Raw genomic sequence first — 18,587 nt, 5'->3', positions numbered from 1 at the left:
CCCTTGTATCTCTGGGGCTCGCTCCTGTGCCTGGGGCGCTGTGGGCTCGTTTTCTGGCCTTTGCCTTTCTCTCTTGACATAGCGGCCTAAATGCCCCCGGCGGATAAGCTCCTCAATTTCTTCCTTCAAGTGGATGCACTCTTCCGTGGTGTGTCCAATGTCCTTGTGGTATTGGCAGTATTTACTGGGGTCCCTCTTGGACCGATCCTTTCTCATTGGTGGGGGCTTTTTGAAGGGCACTCGATCTTCGTTGGTGACGTAAATATGCTCCCTGGTGTCAGTGAGGTTCGTATAGTAAGTATAGGCCGTCGGCCTATGGTCACCCCCTCGTTTGGTCTTCCTCTGCTGGTCATCTCTCGACCCCTCATAAGTCCTCTTCTTCTTAGCTATATTCGGCTCGTCGTTAATTGAGGGCTTTGCGTGGGTTCCTCCTTTCCGGCCTTCAGGTTTGCATGGCCATCCTCCACACGGATGTACTTCTGTGCTCTTTCATAGAAGTCATCCAAGTCGGTGACTTCCCTCTTTAGCATGTTGTCCCACAACTTGCTCCCTGGGAGCACCCCAGCAGTAATGGCCATTTTTAACTCCCGGCGCGTTAGGCTCCCCACTTTTGCGGCCTCCATATTGAACCGGTGAATGTAGCTTTTTAGGCTCTCCTTCTCCCCTTGCTTCACGTTGGCCAAGCTGGTACCTGGCATCGTGTAGTCCCGCACGGCATGGTGCTGCTGGAGGAACTCGTCAGAGAACTGCTGCCAGGACCTGATGGACCCTGGCCTTAGCCTTTTGAACCATTTGTAGGCGGGTCCTTTCAGAGTAACAGCGAAGCAATGACACCTAGCACCACTTCCAATCCCCCTCAATTTCATGAGATCGTTAAACGCATCCAGGTGGTACTTTGGATCCGTGTTCCCTTCGTAAGGGGTCATATTGGGCTCCTTAAAATTGGTAGGGAGCCGGATTGCCTGAATTTCTCGCACGAAGGGTGACTCATGGTCGAAGTCTTCCTCAAAGGCCTGGCCACCCGACGCGGTGACAATCTTGCTCCGCAAGCTCCGCATCTCCGTGTCTAAGTCCTGCCTCCTTTTGCTGAGGGAGTCTCTTAGAGTGGATGGGCTAGGATCTGCCTTTCCCTTGCCTTCTCGAGGCGCCTCAGGGGGTGTGGTCCCTTTTCCTGCCCTCTTCTTGTTGATCTCCTCCCGCAAGTCTGGGGGCGTTCTTTTGGAGGTGACCTCATCCTCACGTCGAGGGGCAGCGGTGGTTCTCGGCGCTGGCCTTTGGGCCTGCTTAGGCGGTTCAGGGTGATCATGTTGCTTCGCGCGGGGGGTGTTGCTAGTTGAGTGTCGGGTTCTTCCATCATCTACTGGCACAGTGGTCTCCACCCCACCTTTGCCTTTCTCCTTTCCCTTAGGCAAGGTTATGCTGGATTTACCCTGCAGTAGGCCGTTAAGGACCTCTTGCATGTTTTCCAAGGTAGTTTCTAACCTTTGGTTTTTACGGTGGAGCTCACGTATCTCCTCTTTGTAAAATCGGGACTTTGAACTCGAGCTCATGGAGTGGACCCGGGGGTGTTTGTCCGGCCTATGGGTAGAAGGGCCTGGGTCTTGCCGGCCGGAGTTCGGTGCCCGCGGCGGTTTTGGAGGAGGGAACTCATCAGCGTGCACCGGTGGTGCTCTGGGAGGACTCCCTCCAGGTGGAGCGGCCGGCGGTGAGGCCACCCTGTCTCCTCCGTGAACCTCAGGGTCTTTCGAGGGCTCCACGTCCCTGGGTGGAGGAGCGTCCTTCATGGAGGCCTTCAGTTGGACTCCGTTTAGGTGAACCTCTACCTCTCGCGTCTCCCTCAGTCGTTTCGAGCGTCTTGGCATCTTCTTCTTGTCGGAAACAATGGTGGAACAGTAGCTTGAAACTAACGTTCCCACAGACGGCGCCAAACTGTTGACGGTGAGAACTCGTCAACGAAGTTAAGTTGGAAAAATTATCAAATTAAAATCGCTAATTGGAAAGCTATGAAAACTTGAACAATAACTCAAGAACAATGGTATAACAACAATGGAGAATTCAGTATCTCATTCGCACTAATGCCTCTGCTACAGTAAAATTTCCAACCCCCTTTCAGGTGGCCTTGGAATTCATTTTATAGTAGGCTCTAATGGCCTTAGGTACACAGTGGTCCAGGGGACCAAGTGGTACAAACGTACTGTATTAGGGGAGTGGTTTCAGTGGTAGTGGTTGTACATCCCGTACAGGAGCAGGTGTCAGGGGGATGCCTCCACTACTTGTCTGTACCCCTTCTTGAGGTGTGGTAGCAGGTGTATTGGTGCAGGAGGTAGTGGTGTCGGTTCTGACCTATGGCCGTAGACGTACGGACCATGATCCTTACCCCAGCAACCTCACTGGCACTGGTATCCGTACCTAGTACTTGGTCGTACAAATATGCCTCATTCAACTCGTACTGGGTCTCCTAAGCATAGGGACTTCGAGGTGTGAAAAAGTGGATCCTTGGTGTCCGTACTGGTCGTGGCGTTGAGTAGAGGTTTTGGGCCCATACGCATCAAGTCATGGGGTGTCGGCCTCCTGGGACGATGGTGGGCTAGTGGACCTCCCGGGGCGTGCGCGCGTGGGATCTTGCGTGGCCTCGCGCATGGGCATGGTGGGAGTGGCCCAATGGCCTCTCGGATCGGCAGCCTCGCGAGATGGGGTGGTCTCGCGGATCAGGAGGGCCTCGCCTTTGATGGCCATGTGAAATGGCAGCCTCGCGAGACGGGGTGGTCTCGCGGATCAGGAGGGCCTCGCCCATCTGGGACCTTGCGTGGCCTCGCGAGACGGGGTGGTCTCGCGGATCAGGAGGGCCTCGCGATACGGGGTAGCCTCGCGACTCGGTGGCCTCGCGGAACAGCAGCCTCGCGAGACGGGGTGGTCTCGCGGATCAGGGGGGCCTCGCCAATCTGATGGCCATGCGAAATGGGGGGGGGGGGGGGGGGAGGTACGCCCAGGTGACGACCTTGCATTTTCCCTTGATGAGATTATGAGCATCAACAGATTATATGTTCAAAATAAGTTAGTCCTAAGATTAGTCAGTGCACCGGATTTACACTGACTTGCCAATCTACGATATGATCTACTTACACATTACAGTGTTATGTTCTTTCCAGAACATTAGCACAGTAGATAAGATCGGATGTATATGTTACATCGGACAGGACCGATATTGACAGTTGATAAGATAAGTAAACATGCCGTTATTATCTATTCTAGTCATATCATATAGTTGACCATAGGTCAATTCAATCTCAATTCTGAGTGGTTAGTATTCTAACTGATTGTATTATTTGAGTTCTTTGACTTGTTCGTTACCAGCTTACCCTACGGACTAGCCCATACTTACATCTTGGGAACTCGGTAGTATAATTGAGTGGGAGTGTTAATCATAGATATGAACATCTATAGCTTCTGATGAAGAAGTGAAACGATGGTTTCCTTTTAGTTTGGTTCAAGGTGTTAAATGATAGAGATCTCATTTCAGTAATTAAATTAGTTTACTGAAATATCATTTACAAGGAACTAAGTGTTTTAAGGATAAAATACAATGAGGGGTAAAACGGTATTTTAGTCCTATCTCATTGTAGACCATCTATAGAGGATTGAGTGACAATTATGGTTGTAACAATGGATAATTAATAGTGTATCTATATTTGTTATAGAGCGTTCTATGAATTCAAGAGTGCAATTCCAAGTCTATAGTGGAGTCACGAGGAATTAATAAGTTAGTAAATTTATTTGTTAGATTTATGATAACTTATTGGAGCTTGATTTCATAGGCCCATGGTCCCCATTGTACCTTGGATAAAATCATCTAGATAGTCTCAATTAATTGATTTAATTATCAATTAGAATTATCAAAGTTGACTAGGTCAATTTTGGATAGTTTCACAGAGTTGTGTAATTTTGAGAAGAAAAGAGAAATTATGACAGATTTATTAATTAAGATAAATTGGTATCTAAATTAATAAATAAATTTAAATCAAGGTTCAAATTATAAATAATTAATTTGATAAAGGATTTAAATAATTATTTAATTAATTAAATCAATAGAAAATAATACAGGCCTTGATTTTAAGTCCAATGGGCTTATAATCAAATGGGAAATTTCACGGGCCTATAGCCCATGATAATTTCGACCTAGGGCTTCAAAATGGCTGTTATTTTATTGATTTTTTAATTAAATTAAATGGCCTAATTGAGTCTATAAAAGGAGTGCTTAGAGAGAAGATTTAAGAGACGACAGATAAGTCACAAGTCAGATTTTTTGATAGTTTTATATTCTCTCTAAACACAAGTCCTTTTCTAAGCCACTTTGTTATTTTCTCTTCTTCTCTCTATATCTATCTCATGTGTTGAGAATTGCCCACACTAGTCTAGGTGGTTCTAAGGATACATTGGAAGATCGTGAAGAAAATAGAAGATCGGTTCAGTTTCTTGATAATACTCTGCGACAGAAAGGATACAAGAGTTAGAGAAACTGAAGGAAGGACTCTTAATTCCGCTGCGTATACTGTAAGTATTATATTATTTGTTTATCTTTGAATTCAATTTTAGAAACATGTTTTAGGCTATCTCGTATTAATTTGTTTAATATTAGATATACATGAAAATAAATAACGATCCTGTATAAGTTTTCCAACAACTGGCCGCAGAGCCTTTGGTAATCTTTATTTTCATGCATGAACATGTTTAAAATTGGATTATTTGATATGTTTGAATAATTGGATGGTTTTCATGTTTTTATGAGCATATTGATTTTATGTGAATTTTAGCAATTTTTAGGTTATTTTGTTGTGTTTTCTATGTTATTAATTTTTATATATGCTTTATTTTGTGTAAAACATGTTGAAAATTAATTAGAAAATGGTTTTGGTTTGAAAAATTGCTCTCAAAAAAATTTTGGAAAAATTTTGGCCTGGCTGCCATGCGCGCGCGCGCGCCCGCGCGCCACCCGCGCGCACGCCGGCGCGCGCCCCCGCGCCATCCGCGCGCGCCCACGCACACCAGCCACCAACGATGAACAGTACCACAGGTACTATTCATCAACTTTTTTTTTTTTTAAATTAATAAAATTTGTAGAAATAAATTATTTATAATCAAAACCAAAAATATCTTTTTTGTTTTATCATTTAATTTTTTTTTTTAAAAATAAGATATTTTTGTTAGTTGAGTTTTAAATAATTAGATATTTTCTACAAACATTCAAATTCAAATTTAAAAATAGACTAACAACTTAATTTTAAATCTTTTAATATATTAAAATATTAGAATTATGATATCAGATATTTAAGATATTTTCATTTAAATTTTTGATATTTTTATTAAATCTTTATTTGAAAATATAAATATCTTTTTATTCTATAGTTTTTAATATTGAAATTATTTGAAATTTGAATATTGTTAGTTAGATGTTTTTATGGATATTTGAATTTGTTTAACTATTTGAGATATTTTAGGGTTGTTATAACTATTTGTATTTTATTATTTTTAAATGGTTAAAATATTAGATAATAGTTGTAATAACACAATATATTTTTGGAAAATAGTTTAGATATTGATTTTAAAATTTAAAATTGGTTAAATTTTGAAAAATATCATTTTTTTTCAGCCAATTAATAAAATATTTTTTTTAATAAATGGGGTTTAAATTAACTTTGGTTAATTGTTGATAAATCCTATTTAAATTAAATTGATATTTTTTTTTCAAATTAACCTAAAACCAAGTTAATTGTTGATAAATGAAATTTAAATTAACTATTGTTAATTGTTGATAAATTTCATTTAAATTGACTTATTTTTTGTAAAAATTTAATTAATTTGAATTTTTTTTTATAAATTCTAGATAATTAATTGTGGTATTTTTGTATAAATTCATAGAATTGCTCATATAGTAACATGATTAGGCCCATCCAATTATAACATGTTTGTTCGCACTATATGTGGTATTTTTGCAATTGGGCTTAGATGCATATAGTGGCCCATATGTTTGTAAGATATATGGTATTTTGCCAAATAAAATATTCATAAAATGATAGGTTTTATTTGGGCCCATTAGAAAATGTAAAGTTTAAATTCTTCTCTTGTGGGTGATTCCACTTGTGAAGGCCCATTTGCTTTGCATTACTATAGTGGGCTTAATCAATTAATAACAATTAATAAAACGAAGGTTTAAATTCCTGTCTTTTGGACCTTGTATGGAAGATAGGGGGCCTTTGTAGTGGGAACGACATACTGGACCCAGCCCTCCTCCATACAAGCCCAATTGTTAAGGCCCATTTACCTGAGTTGGACTTAATTGTATAGGTTCATTATATTAGTTAAACCTAAATATTGATTAGCAACAAATTAATTCTAAATTAATTGAATTTGTTTCAATGTGACACTTTAGAATTAATAAGAAATTATAGGACTTTGGTTTTAAAAAAAATTAATCTGTTTAATTTTTTTTTGGAAAACCATAGTCATTAATTTTCTAAAAATAAATAATAAAAATACTTTTTTTTTTATTTTATAATGAGCTTATTTTAAGAATTTTATTCGATCTCCACCGTTGGTTTAACATAGTCAATAGCTTAATGGGGCCTCGAGGCGCTTTGATTCGTCCTCCTACGGAAGGTGTTCATTAGTTATTTTGACAAGGTTAGATTTCGAAAGATAGATAATTATAGGTCAAATTCTACTAGACTCACCCCTACGGTGACTACTAGGACTAAATCTATGATTATTGAAACCGTGGGTCTAGCTCATAAAATAAGAGATTTTGTTTTCTTATTTTGATCGAATAGTAGGTTGTTAATAATGGTGTCCATTATTGAATGAGTTTACAACTCTATTTAACTAGTGATATTTTTGACTCTCGCCAACCGGGACAAGGATATCATAGATTTTTTAAAAACCTAAAGAAATAGAGATATGATTGTTTTTGGTATTTTTTCTCATATCTTACATATTTTTGGTATATGTTGTGCTATTTCTTGAAATTTGTGTGAATAGAAGTTTTATTGAGCAAATGTGATTGATTTCTTTTTTATTGGTACTTTGTAGTTTTGAGTTATGGCTGTGTCTACTCCCATCCTTTCTCAACTTTCGATGGAGAAACTCACTGGAGAAAACTTCCTTAAATGGAAGCAAAACATCAACATTGTGTTGATAGGTGACAACTCCAAGTTCGTCATGACTGAGGAATCCCCGGAAGTTCCAGCTGAAGGAGCTACCAAGTCTGTGAGGGACAAGTATGAGCGTTGGCAGGCGGCTAACAACAAGGCGCGGTACTACACGTTGACTAGTATGGTCGACACTCTCAAGACAAAGATGGAGAATGTCGAGACAGCCTACGAAATCATGGATCAGCTCCAAGACATGTCTGGTGCCAAGTCAGCGCAGACTCATTTTGAGGCCACCAAGAAATATGCCAATGCTCGAATGGCACCTTCTCAACATGTTCGTGATCACCTGATCAAGATGACAAACTACTTTCAGGAAGCTGAACTGCACGGAGCCATAATAGATGAGGAAACTCAAGTTGGCTTAATCCTCAATAGTCTTTCTCCAGCTTTCCTTCCATTCACAACCAACTATGTGTTGAATAAACTCAACTATTGTCTGACACAGCTCATGAATGAGCTTCAGACTTTTGAGTCTATTATGGGTGGACCTAGTAAGGGAGGAGAAAAGAAGACAACTACTACTACTGCTGTTGATCCAGCTAAGGCTGAAGCTAACCAAGCTTCATCTTCAAAAGCTGGAAACAAGAGGAAAGGTGGGCAAAACAATAACCCCAAGCCTGCAAAAGCTGCAAAGGCGAGTGCACAACCAAGTGCACAGACGCCTAAGGGGAAAAACAAGAAAAACAAGAAAGGTAAAGGTAAATGTTTTCACTGCAAAGAAAAGGGGCATTGGAAACAAGATTGCCCCAAGTTTCTAGCAGATAAAAACAAAGGTAATGATTATAGTTCATTTATCTTAGAAACATGTATTTTAGAGAATGATAACTCTGTTTGGATTATTGATTCTGGATCTACTAACCATGTTTGTAACTCTTTACAGCTTCTTGAATCGTGGGAGGAAGTGAACGAAGGCGGCTTAAAGCTTAGAGTTGGGAACGGAGCGTTCATTGCGGTCCAAGCTAGAGGAAGAGCTCGTCTGAAGTTCGGAAATAAATTTTTAATTTTAAAAGATGTATTTTTGATAAGATCATTTTTGTATTAATATTTGTTAAGTTTTTCTATGCTTGGACGGTGTTATGATAGCATTTTTAATAGTTTTAACTAAGTTTCATGATTCTACAACATATTTTCTACGTTGCGTTTTATGATGATAAATCTGACATTTTGATGGCAAGTGTAGTTAAAATAAAGTTTTAGGAGTATTCAAAGCTTTCGGGATTGAAATGTGGAAGTGGTGGCAACGTGGAAGCCTTCTAAGATCAAGAATTGAAGAATTTGGAGGTAGGCCGCGGCACTTTAAATGGAAATTGCAATTTCAGAATTTTTTCTTCCAGACAGGCTGCTGCGCAAAAAACTCAGGCCACTGCACGTAATTTCCAGGCCGCTGCCTAAGGGACAGATTTAGGCACAGTTTTTGTTCTAGGGCGCGGCTCGCATTTTTCAGGCCGCGGCTTGCAACGTCGTTTTCAGATTTTTTGTTTCTTTTTAATTAGAATTTAATTGAGACTATAAATAATTATTAGGGTTAATTTTAGATTAAGTTTTGATTACGGTAGAGAGACAAAAAGACTGAAAGGAGGCTGAAGAAAAGACTACAAGACTACATTACTTTTGTTCATCAATCTAGTTCTTTTCTTCCCTTTATCTCTTTAATTTTAATTATAATTATGTTTGTGATTATGATTACAATTATGGAGTAGATTCTTTTTAGGTTAAGGGTTAATTCAAAACCCAAGACATGAATTCTTGATTATTAATAATGAATATTGTTCTTTAATTTCTCTCAATATTAGATTGTTTCTATTTTTCCAATTGAATGTTATGAATCTTGTAATTTCTTGTTAGGTGGCCAACTAATTAAGGTTTTACATTGTTCAATTGTCATCTTAGAATTACTACTCACCTAATAGTTTAGGATTCTAAGTGTGTGTGATAAATTGCAATTGATAGTTAAGTCAAAAGAATTGTTGATTGTGATGAAAAATAGAACCTAGGTTAAATGAATTATATGCTTCATTAATTTATTGCCTAGATTAACTTGTTTCCATAGAACTTAATGCTTTATCTAAGTTAAATAGATTGTATGCTTCATAGATTTATTGCTTAGATAAAAGAGTTAATTATTGAGCGCTTCGCCTTGATTACTTATAATAGGGAGACTGGGATAATTGTCTGCTTTAGCGTTATCTGCGGGGTTAATAGTTTAATTGAGAAATTGGAATAATATTTATTATTAGTGATTAGGAATGATTGTTGAGGGTGGAGATTAACCTTTAGCTGCTTTTTAATATCGTAATCCAAATCTTTATTTTGCTTTCTAATTTATGTTATTGAATTTTGCATAAAAAATCAAAATCCCCTTTTAAGTTTCAGTGTTAATTCTTGAATAATAAAGTGAACGATAGTCCTCGTGGGTTCGACCTGTACTTACTATTATACTGAAATAATTGAAAGTATTGAAAGAAAAATTATTGTTAAATTTGTGTGGTATACGACAGCCATCAAATTTTTGGCGCCGTTGCCGGGGACTATTGTTATTCTCTTTATTATTCACATTTATTTATTTGTGACTAATTAGTTCTTACTGTGGAATTATCAGGTGTATATGTCTGGTGAAGACGATACTCAAGAAAGGTTATCTCGGCTTAAACAATCTCTTGAGTCATCGTCAACTTCTCGGTCTTCAAGAATTCTTACTGATAATCTGCTCTTTCAACGTCTTACTCCGCAAGAAAATCCTGTTAAAGTGCCATTACCGTCTGACAACGAATCTGATTCTGACGATTCAGTTCGATCCTATAGAACAATGGCTCAGCAAAGGACATTGAAAGAGTTGGCAGCGCCAAATCTTGACCAACAACCACTATGCATCCAATATCCACCGTTGGATGTAAACTTTGAACTCAAATCGGGCTTCATCCACTTATTGCCTTCTTTCCATGGGCTGCCTGGTGAGGATCCGAATAAACATTTGAAGGAGTTTGATATTGTCTGTTCTAGTATGAAACCCGCTGCAGTGACTGAGGAACAGATTAAGCTGCGAGCTTTTCCTTTCTCCCTAAAGGATGCAGCTAAAGAGTGGTTGTACTATCTTCCACCTGGTACTGTTGAAACTTGGAATGGTATGAAGACTATGTTCCTAGAACGATACTTTCCAGCATCTAAAGTTGGAAGCATCAGGAAAGAGATATGTGGTATAAGGCAATATACAGGAGAGTCTTTGTATGAGTATTGGGAGAGATTTAAGAGGTTGTGTGCTAGCTGCCCTCATCATTAGATAAGTGAACAGCTCCTCATTCAGTACTTTTATGAAGGATTACAATCACTGGATAGGAGTATGATCGATGCAGCCAGTGGGGGTGCACTAGTTGATAAGACTCCTGCTGCAGCCAGGAGCTTGATTTCTAATATGGCTGCTAACTCACAACAGTTTGGCATTCGTCAAGATCCTGTTCCACCGCCCAAATCAGCTAATGAAGTGAGCACCTCTAATGCTAATCAGCTGGGTCAACAATTGGCTCAATTAACTGCAGTGGTACAACAACTAGCTTTGGGCCAACAGGTGCGGCCATGTGGAATCTGTCAAGTAGTGGGGCACCCTACTGATACGTGCCCTACTCTAGTGGAGGGAGAAACTGAGGGTGTTAACGCTGTAGGAAATTTCCCTGGTCAATTACGTCAGATGTATTATCAACCATTTTCACAAACTTATAATCCTGGCTGGCGTGATCATCCAAACCTTCGATATGGGAATCAACAACAAATAGCTCCACAACCAACAGTAGCAAGACCACCTGGTTTCACTACACAACAGAGGTCTCAGAATAATTATGTACCTAGACCATCACAACCACCGCAGGCTGCTCCACCACCAAGTGCCAAACCTTCTACTGAGGATTTAATCAATGCACTTGCTACAAATACTCTTCAATTTCAGCAAACCACCCAAGCTTCCATCAAAAGTTTGGAGAATCAGGTGGGACAATTAGCAGCATCATATAACCGGTTGGAGGCTCATCTGTCGAATAAATTGCCTTCACAACCTGAGATGAATCCCAAGGAGAATGCTAGTGCAGTAACTTTGCGAAGTGGGACGCAATATGATCCACCTAGTCCTCCAATGCCCAGTAAATTTTCATTCGAACCACTAGTTGATTGCTCAGTTAATGAAGATGTTCCTCCAAATCCAACCACCCCTACACAACTCAACCCTAAGCCTACTATTGTCATTCCACCTCCATTCCCGAGCAGACTGAAAAAGACTAAAAAGGAAGAGGTTGACAAGGAGATTCTTGATACATTCCGAAAGGTTGAAGTGAATATTCCTCTTCTTGACGCTATTAAACAAGTGCCGCGCTATGCCAAGTTTTTGAAAGAGTTGTGTACTAATAAGCGTAAGTTGAGGGGTAATGAAAAAGTTAGTGTGGGGGAGAATGTTTCCGCAGTTCTTCAAAAGAAGCTCCCACCAAAGTGTAAGGATCCTGGTACTTTTACTATCCCTTGCACTATTGGTAATAAAAGAATTGAGCGGTGTATGTTGGATTTGGGAGCCTCTATCAATGTCATGCCATTCTCCATTTATGCTTCATTGAATCTCGGTCCACTTGAAGAAACGGGGGTGATTATTCAACTTGCTGATAGGTCGAATGCTTATCCCAGGGGTGTAATAGAAGATGTTTTAGTTCAAGTAAATGAATTGGTGTTTCCGGCTGATTTTTATGTTCTTGATATGGAAGATGAATCTATTCCATGCTCCACTCCAATTTTGTTGGGGAGACCATTCATGAAGACTGCGAGAACTAAGATTGATGTGCATGACGGTACGTTGACCATGGAATTTGATGGGGAGACAATTTGATTTAATATTTTTGAGGCTATGAGATATCCAAGTGATGTGCATGTTGTTTACTCTCTTGATGTGTTGGATATTCTTTCTCAACGAGTTTTAGATTTGCATAATGAAGATTGTTTGGAGGTTGCGTTGAGAGAGCATCTTGTGTTGACCGATGAAGATTTGTCTCATGAGATCAAGGATGTCATAACCACACTCAATAGTGGTTTTGACAAGACTCTTAAGAAGGTTGCATTTCTTAATTTGTCGATTTCTAATGAGAAATTGCAGCCATCAATTGTTCAAGCTCCTACACTTGAGTTGAAGCCACTTCCAGAGCATCTCAAATATGTTTACTTGGGGAGGAACGAGACACTCCCGGTTATAATTGCAAGAGATCTTAATCAAGTCTAAGAAGAAAAATTAATGAGAGTACTCCAAGAGTATAAAACAGCCATTGGTTGGTCTATTGCGGATATTAAGGGGATTAGCCCTTCCATGTGCATGCACCGAATTTTACTTGAAGAAGGGTCTAAACCAACACGTGAGGCGCAACGGAGATTGAATCCACCTATGATGGAGGTTGTGAAAAAGGAGATACTGAAGCTCCTTAGTGTGGGTATTATTTACCCAATTTCCGACAGTCAATGGGTGAGTCCTGTTCAGGTAGTGCCAAAGAAGTCTGGAATCACAGTGGTAAAGAACGATGAAAACGAGCTGGTACCAAAAAGAATGCAAACGGGGTGGCGAGTTTGTATAGACTACCGAAAGTTGAATGCGGCAACCCGTAAAGATCACTTTCCATTACCGTTCATTGATCAGATGCTTGAGAGGTTAGCGGGTCATCCTTATTATTGTTTTCTTGACGGTTATTCGGGATATAATCAGATTGTTATAGCTCCTGAAGATCAAGAGAAGACAACCTTTACATGCCCTTTTGGTACATTCGCTTTCCGACGAATGCCGTTTGGGTTATGTAATGCTCCTGCCACATTTCAGCGATGTATGATGAGCATTTTTTCAGAATATATTGAAAACATCATCGAGGTTTTTATGGATGATTTTAGTGTTTATGGTGACTCATTTGATCGCTGCCTTCATAATCTCACTTTGGTACTCCAGCGGTGTATTGAAACTAACCTTGTGCTTAATTGGGAAAAATGCCATTTTATGGTAAACCATGGTATAGTTTTGGGTCATGTGATTTCAGTCAAGGGAAAAGAGGTCGATAAGGAAAAGATTGATTTAATTCGTTCTCTACCATCTCCAACTAGTGTGAAAGAAGTGCGATCATTCCTTGGGCATGCTGGGTTTTATCGGAGATTTATTAAGGATTTCTCTAAAATTTCCACACCACTATGCAACCTTCTCCAAAAAGACGTAAAGTTTGAGTTTAATGAGAATTGTTTAGTGGCTTTCAACTTATTAAAAGAGTCTCTGACTACAACTCCTATAATTCAGCCACCGAATTGGGAGCTACCATTTGAACTCATGTGTGATGCAAGTGACTATGCCGTGGGCGCTGTTCTTGGGCAGCGAGTTGACAAGCTTCCTCATGTTATATATTATGCTTCTCGCACTCTTAATGATGCTCAACTTAATTATTCCACCACAGAAAAAGAGCTCTTGGCAGTCATTTTTGCATTGGAAAAGTTTCGGTCATACTTGATTGGAACTAAAGTGATGGTTTATACCGACCATGCTACTCTTCGCTATCTATTGGCAAAGAAAGAAGCCAAGCCTCAGCTGATCCGGTGGATTTTACTTCTTCAAGAGTTCGATTTGGAGATAAAAGATAAAAAGGGTTCTGAGAATAGGGTGGCGGATCACTTGAGTCGTCTTATTCGGGATGAAGATAATTTGCCCATAGAAGAAAAATTTCCGAATGAACAACTCCTCGCCATGCAAGAAGTTATTCCTTGGTATGCCGACATTGTAAACTACCTTGCTTCAAAGGAGTTACCAAGTGATCTCACACAAGCACAACGGAACAAGATCAAGCATGATGCTCGCCACTACATATGGGATGAACCTTATCTTTGGAAGCATTGTACTGATCAAATCATTCGAAGGTGTGTACCGGAATCTGAATTTCGTTCCATCCTTGCTTTTTGTCATGCTTATGCTTGTGGTGGACACTTTGGACCTAAGAGGACAGCTCGTAAGATATTTGACAGTGGTTTCTATTGGCCCACAATTTTCAAAGATGCTTATACTTATTGTAAGGCATGTGATCGTTGTCAACGAGTTGGTAACATAACGGCCAAGGATCAAATGCCTCAAACTCCTATTTTAATTCTTGAGATCTTTGATGTTTGGGGTATGGATTTCATGGGACCGTTCCCATTCTCTTTTGGCTATGAATATATTTTATTGGCAGTAGACTATGTGTCTAAATGGGTAGAAGCAATTGCAACTAGAAAGGACAATTCAAAAACAGTAGTGGAATTCATTCGCTCCAACATTTTTGTGCGTTTTGGTACACCTAAGGCTATACTTAGTGATCGAGGCACTCATTTTTGTAACAAGAGTATAGAGGCATTGTTTCGACGCTATAGTGTAACTCACAAGGTGACAGTTGCTTATCATCCACAAGCCAACGGGCAAGCGGAGGTTTCTAATCGTGAAATCAAATTGATTCTTGAGAAAACTGTAAATCCAAACCGGAAAGATTGGAGTACAAGGCTAGATGATGCCTTGTGGGCGTATCGTACGGCATATAAAACACCTATCGGTATGTCACCTTATCGGTTGGTGTATGGGAAGCCTTACCATATACCGGTTGAGCTAGAGCATAAGGCGTGGTGGGCTGTAAAGAAGTGTAACATGGACATGGTTGCTGTAGGACAACAAAGAATGCTTCAATTGCATGAGTTAGAAGAAATACGCAATGAAGCATATGAGAGTTCAAGAATCTACAAGGAGAAAACCAAAGCTTTTCATGACAAGCATATTCTTCGGAAGAGTTTTGTGGAAGGTCAGAAAGTTCTCATGTATCACTCTCGCCTTAAACTTTTTCCTGGGAAGTTGAAGTCTCGTTGGTTAGGTCCGTTCATTGTTACCAAAGTTTTTCCTCATGGAGCGGTCGAAGTTGTAAGTCCAAGTACCGGAAAGTCATTCAAGGTGAATGGTCAGAGATTAAAGCCATATTATGAATCAATGGGGGAAGAACAAGCTGCGGTGATTCATCTCATTGATCCGATATATGTTGATGAATGAAGCATTAAGTCGAGCTAGCGACGATAAACTTAGCTACTTTGTAAATTAGTTTATTTTCATTATTTAAATTGAACATTATGTTTTTATTTTATTTTTTGTTTTGTTGAGGTAATTTTAGTTTAATTTCTGTACTTAGAACCGTGAAAATCGTGAAAAAAAAATGAATGATGAAAAAGTTTTAAAAAATAATGATGAAAGGGATCAGGACAATTCAGGCCGCGGCTCGTCTTTGGTGTGCCGTGGCCCTTTTATGAGAAAAGGGAAAAACTAGGCATCAGGGCAAGGTAGGCCGCGGCCCTTTTACGAGAAAAAGTGAAAAAATTGCATCAGGAGTTCCCAGGCCGCGGCTCGTCTATGGTGTGCCGCGGCCCTTTTATCCGAAAAAGTGCTTCAGGAGTTCGCAAGCCGCGGCACACGAGAGGAAATTCAGAAAAAGGCTTCGCAGGCCGCGGCTCGTCTATGGCGTGCCGCGGCCCTTTTTCAGACAAATAAACTGAATGGCGTCAGGTTTGTGTAGGCCGCAACACGCAATTCACAAGCCGTGGCCTACGAACGTTTTCAGCACTTTAAAATTTAAAATTTCCATTTCATCATTTATCTAAAACACACCAAAACCCTCATTCCTCTTTCTTCTTTTTCCCATCATTCTCATCACAAACCCCTCTCAATTCCTACATTTCCCCTTGTTTCTATTACTCTATAAACACATCCCCATCTTAATTCCCCCATATCTCCATCAACACATTTCCATAAACACACTACTCCGAATTTCCCCACACTATTCCGAAATCCACACATTCTCTTTTGTTTGCTGCATTTCATTTCACATTTCATATATAATCCAAGAAGATTTGCACATTCATTCATTCATTTCATCAAGTAAGTTTTTCTTGAAATAAAATATTTGTTTTCTTACTTGAATAATTGAAGTGTGGTGTATTTTAGAAATATAAGTGTGGGAGTTTATTTTGATAATCCATGTCCTTTGTATTACTTTGATTATTAATTCATGGACATTTTAATTGTTTGGGAAATTTTGCTTCATGGTATATAATTTGTTGGAGATGGTTTTTATATGCACTCTATGTGTTTGATAAAAAGTTTGTGAGGAATGGAGTATATGGTTGGGGATTTAGTGTTCTTGTAATGAGTTAGAATTTGTTATGTAGGAGTTGAGTGATGCATTGTGTCACTTTGACCTTGGATATGGGGGCATTTAAACTTTGGAAAGATTAATGTTGGCCATTGTGGTATTTTTTTTCTCTTAATCTTCTAATGACTAACAATGGTGTTGTTGGGTGCTTGTTCTTTATTTTTCTACTTTTTGAACAGCCATGGCTCCAAAGTCAAATAGGAACCAAGCCTCTTCATCGACACCAATTCCATACGATCCCCTAAAATTTGTGTCTATGGAGGCCTATGAGAGCTACTTGAATGCCACTGGTCATGATAAGGCATGGGTCCCTGAGCGAGGATTTGATCTTCATATGCACCATGATCAACCTTTCCTCATGCATCAAATTGAGTCTCGAGGTTGGGAGAAATTATGTGCTCATCCTGAACCGGCCATTGGTCCTATAGTTCGTGAGTTTTATGCCAACGCTGTGGCTCATGAAAATTATAAGGTGAAAGTGAGAGGTGTAAAAGTGTCCTTCAAAGCAGCTGATATTAATAACTATTATGAGCTACCTCACTTTCAGCGAGATGAATATGGTGCAGTTAAGGATAATTTTGATCATCAAGCTGTGATTGATGAAATTGCAATGCCAGGTGCTGTTTGGAATTTATATAATAATGGGGCTCCTCGCTACATAAAAGCCGCGTACCTGGATAGTAACACAAAGGCTTGGCAGTGGTTCATTGGGGCCAAATTAATTCCAACGGCACAACTTGGTCATGTGGATATTCACGAAGCAATTCTTCTTTATGCAATTCTGACAGACAAAAACATTAATGTGGGCCAAATTATTCATGCTTCTATCATTCGAAGTATGAATCAAGTGACGAATGGCTTTTATGTTCCCTCTTTAATCACAGCATTATGTAAGCAGGCCGGTGTTCGGTGGGATGAGTCTGAAGACAAGGTGCATCCATTGCGCATCATTGATCATAATACCCTTGATAGATTGAAGGGGAAAACTGTTGTTCAAGTTAATGATCAAGGCCAATCTTCTACTCCGGCCCCTGTTCCTCCTCTGAACGATAGTAGAAGGACCACCCAGCAGCGCTTACAAGCTTTGGAGCAGGAGGTTTATTATGGTCGCCTTGATATTCGGGCGAATACTCAGCATATCCTGGACCACAACCAGAGGTTTGTCGAATATGCAAGCTATCAGGATATTTGTTACAGAATGGATCAGGCTCGTTTGAACGTTGATATGTCTACATATCCACTTGCTCCTACTTGGTTGCAGCCATACCCACCACCGGTTCCCATGCCCATGGTGCCATATCAGGCCCCTGTTGATGAGGATGTTGCTGGAGCGGCAGATATGGACATTCCTGAGGAATGATGTGTTATGAGGGAGTTTTTCTTTCTTCTCTTTTCTTAAGTCCATTGAGGACAATGTACTGTTTAAGTGTGGGGGGGGGAAGAAAATTAATGTTTTGATCTGTTTGTTAATTTTCTGTTCTTTTCGTTTTTTTTAGTGTTTGCTAGTGTTGGTCTTGTTGAAAGCATTGGTCGATGATGAAATTTTGAATTATGCTTAAAGTGATGTCAGACAATGAGGAATTTTGTATGATTTGTGTGCTTGACTCCTATGTGAATTGCTATTTTGATTTATGTTGTTTTTTTCATTCTATGCACGATTGAATTCACCACTTAAATGTGTTGGAAAAAAAATTATGCTTGTTGAAAAACAAAAAAAAATTGAAGTCCCAACCACTCTAGAAATCATTAGTCAATTGTTCGAGGCGAAATCATAAGTACACATGATTAGGAAGATGATTAAGGCAGTTCTTTGGATCGTTTGAGCTGTTCAAGCCAACCTATTATATGATAATCCCTAGTTTCCCATGTTTGAGCCATGATGACTATTTCTTTTCTTCTATGAACCGAAATGTTTGACCTTAAACTTCCTTGAAAAATATTTCTTTTAGTCACCCATTACACCATAGTTATATATATGATTTGATCTTGTGGGATGGTTTAAAAAAAAAGGGGGAAATAATTATGGGTTATTTGTTTGGTTGTAATTGGTGTATGATCTCTATTTCTCTCATTGGAATATTATGAAAAAAAAACAAAAAACAAAAGAAAAAAAAAAGATTTGCAATGAAAGAAAATGCATATATGCAAATTTTGCAAAAGTATAAGTGTGGGGGAAATA

At 39.4% G+C, this 18,587-nt stretch overlaps 1 non-coding gene across 1 annotated transcript; it reads right to left on the bottom strand.

Annotated features, from left to right (window-relative positions):
* Positions 1–10,377: 10,377 nt before the first annotated feature.
* Positions 10,378–10,484, bottom strand: LOC133802917 (small nucleolar RNA R71). Its single transcript, XR_009877660.1, has one exon. It is a non-coding gene; the product is annotated as a small nucleolar RNA R71 (small nucleolar RNA).
* Between the last annotated feature and the right edge of the window lie 8,103 nt (positions 10,485–18,587).

The sequence above is a fragment of the Humulus lupulus genome, chromosome 9 (genome assembly GCF_963169125.1).
Source record: "Humulus lupulus chromosome 9, drHumLupu1.1, whole genome shotgun sequence".
Lineage (NCBI taxonomy): Eukaryota > Viridiplantae > Streptophyta > Magnoliopsida > Rosales > Cannabaceae > Humulus > Humulus lupulus.
Note: the sequence above shows the minus strand (reverse complement) of the source record. Positions and strands in the feature narration are given on the sequence as shown.